Raw genomic sequence first — 4009 nt, 5'->3', positions numbered from 1 at the left:
AGGAATTATTTATTGTTATCTAAATAAAAATTATGATCGGGTTACTATGATCTTATATATGTGTGAACTATATTATCAGTTAAAAAGGTACATGAAGTTAATCTATATTTGAAATGAGATTAAGAAGAAAAAAAGATTATTTTCTACTTATTTATTAGTTAAAGTGATTTTAAAAAACAAGAATTGAGTTTTTTGGTAATAATATTTTTATTATGAATAGAATATGTTTAAAAAAAAATAAAAATACTGATATATTTATTAAGAGAAGGGCATTTTTGCTCATTAAGTAACTATAGAGGTATTTTGGACCAAACTGTTAGTAGTATGGATGTTATATTTCTGGATCACACTATTAACTGAGGACATTTGATTTAATTTCACATAGTTTAAAGACAATTTTTTACTTTTTTTTTATTTTACAATTTCTATTTACTTTCTTTTTTTTCCCTTTTCACTTGTTGAGTTTTGCTTCATCTCCAAATCCAAATTGAATTAGATTCATTTAATTTTTAAATAATAAATTTCAAATATTAAAACATTATAGGAAAATAGTATGAATTGAAATATTTTTTCATAGTAATATGATAAGAAAATACATATAAAAATATTAATAAAAAATCACATAATTTGACTCTCGAACAATAAAACTGAACAAATTAAATAGAAGCGAACAAAGAAAGTATCAAATACTAGAAAATAAATTTTAAAAAATTATCATTAATATTTTCCTTTAATTCAACTTATGATATTTGAATAAATAATCACTAGACTAATAATACTCGGATGAGACCTACCTGAAAATAATGTAGGCATTCAAACTATGAAGGTTAACGCTTTAAATTTTTACATAAATTTAGATATATATTAATGTACAAATTTTATTTTAAAAAAATAACTATTCAAATTTTTATATAAAAGTACTAAAAATCGTGATTTAATATAGTTAAAAATATTTTTATGAAAAAAAAAATTCAGTTCATTAAAATGGTGATTAAAGTACCGATAGGTTTTATCTTTTGTGACAAAAAAAAGAAGTTTCAATGGGTTAAAATAAAGAAACCCACCCATTCAAATAATTTCAAATAAATGAAATAGAAAATTGTACTGTCCGTTTGACTCATGAATGATTTATGAAGGAATTTTTAAACAGACATAATTATTATGCAATGAATAATAACTCAAAAATTGTTGTTTTCTATGTGTCATTTCATGTAACATTCTCTTTTAATTTATTAAAAAAAAAGAATAATATCTTTTTAAATATATTTAAAAACTCTTTAATTTTTTAAGTTTTTATTTTTACACTTAAAGCATGCTTGGTACGAAGAAAAATGTTATTTGAAAAATAAATAAATTTCTTAATTATTTTTTTGTTTTTGGTAAATAAGCAAAGACATTATTTCAAGAACATTCATATGTAATCTAGCAAAACAATATAATATTGAGATTGTGTGGGGTTCGGAGGTGGCGGGGTAGAGATGGTCAAGGAGTCAGGGTCAGAGGTATAGGTATTCAGATACCTTCCGTCATACTTTTGGGACATTGGTGCCCTTGTCGTAAAAAAAGTAGAGCATATATACATTTATACTAACAGACATACACGTGTCATAATCTTATACACCAACTCGACATTTATTAAATATCGGATCGATGAATAAGATTGCACCACATCCATGAATGTCTCGATAGAGGGTATACGTATACTATTTACGATAGTTCGGAGTGTATTTATCCCTTTTCCCAACTAATTAACATATTATGATAATAAGAATAAATTCAACATTTGAATATTATGAGTTTTCAAATCAAATGTATTTATAAAGTTAACAAAAAAATATCAATTTTTCATAAATCAACATGTAACGCTTTAGACGTGTCTATTATAACAAGGTTCTAATAAAAAAATTAAGCAACTTTATGGTCAAATTTATCAAGATTTTTTATTAGTTACTACTTTATTATAGATCATAGAGAAGTCTAGGGAGCGATAACCTTCTTAGACGAGGGAGGTTTGATTTTTTATTTTTTTTTTTAGAAGTGGCTAGAAGTTCTGTATTTTTTTGTTTTATTATTTTTTTATTTATAATTCATCTTATATATTTAAAAATTATGTAAATAATACTATAAATTGCAACAATTAACATCTTAAAATATTTAAAAGATATTTACAAAATTTGTTTCACTCTCAAAATTATATCCGTGCCACAAAAATGACATAAAGGAAGTAACATATATTATTTGAAAATGACGTAAAAAGTACTATAAATTACAGTAATCAACAATTGAAAATATTAAAAGGTATATAAAAAATTCGTCTAACTCCCAAATTTCTATTGGTACCACATAAAATGAGATAGATGAAGTAACATGTATTATTTGAAATGACGTAAAAGGTATTATAAATCACAATAATTAACAACTTAAAATTGAAAGACATTTTTTGACTAACTCTCGAATTCTATTAATGCGACATAAACTAGACAAAACAATTTTATTATTTGAAAATTACGTAAATACGTATTATAATTATAAATTATAATAAGTAACAACTTAAAATATTTTAAAATTACATAAAAAATAATATAAATCATAATAATTAATAACTTAAAATATTTTAAAACCATAAAAAATTTTAAATGCTCCAAATTTCATTTATATTATATAAATTGTGACCAAGAAATGGAGTAACATATATTAAGCCCGTGGTGGTAGCACCGATTGTATTAATCCATCTATTTCTATTTATATGTTGTTTTTACTAAAAATAGATAATTCTTAATATTTGTCATTTCACAAAACCAATGCATAAATAACACTATTTTTTCTGTTTTACTTTTGAGAGTTATTAGTTTGGACTCTGGATAGTATGAATTTGATAAACATAAGAAAACTAAATGATTAATTTATATCTATTGGTCAATTTCATTAATCAAAATAAATTAATTTATATTCATTTATTAAAAACTTGACTTTAAGAGAATGCTAAATAAGAATATGGGATAAGGGTCTGAAAAATACCTCAACTTTGGTCGAATTTGCTGTTGCGATACTAAACTTTCATGAGGACCTATTACCTCCCTAGACTATTTAATACCGTATTTTAAACATATATATTTGTCCACGTGGACATAAAAAATAATGCAAAATTATAAATAGTAATGTGTCCACGTGGGCACATATATACCTTTAAAATACACTATTAAATAGTTCAGGGGGTAAAAAATACGGTATTAAATAGTCTAGGGAGGTAATAGGTCCTCATGAAAGTTTAGTATCGCAACAGCAAATTCGACCAAAGTTGGGGTATTTTTCAGACGCTTATCCCTAAGAATATATGGTAAACTCATATAATTTTTAAAGGATGTGAAATCTAAAATAGTGACATATAAATATAAATAAAAACGGAGGGAGTATTATACAAAAATGGTGTATTGGCAATGATGGATTTTTATATGACTTATGGTTTGTTTTAATAATTCAGAATTGGAAAGGAGTGTGAAGGAACAGTTCCCAAACTTAGCAGCATTTCACAATCTTCACTTCCTTAAATTCTTGGGGTCCCTTTTCCTATTTCTCTTTCCTTCTTTCTTCTGTAGCTTTCAATATGTGAAAAGAAAATCCAATCAACTCAAAAAATAAAGAAAAAAAAAAGGAAAAAAGTACAGCTTAAGAGATCTACTGAATAGCCTACTTGAGCTCTCACTCACTCTGTAGAGCAGTAGAGATCTTGAAGTAACCAAAAAGTTGTTTCTTTTACTACTGTTACTGTTGCTCTTTAAGGGTTTCTAGTTTGTTTAACTTCAAGATCTGTGGTTCAGTTGCTTCTGCAGCTTATTTGAAGAAAAGGGTCTTTAGGGTTTGTGTTGTTTCTTGATTTTGAAGTGACTAATTGAAGATCTGGGACAAGTATGAAGCAGCTGTTGATGGTGGTGTTTAGTTGTGGAACTGGGTTTGGATGAGTGAAAATATGGTTTCTTGTTTCTTGGTTTTTGCTTGGGGTGGGGGGGTG

Source organism: Solanum tuberosum, unplaced genomic scaffold (genome assembly GCF_000226075.1).
Source record: "Solanum tuberosum cultivar DM 1-3 516 R44 unplaced genomic scaffold, SolTub_3.0 scf00250, whole genome shotgun sequence".
In the NCBI taxonomy this organism is placed as follows: domain Eukaryota; kingdom Viridiplantae; phylum Streptophyta; class Magnoliopsida; order Solanales; family Solanaceae; genus Solanum; species Solanum tuberosum.
This window is presented reverse-complemented; position numbering follows the sequence as displayed.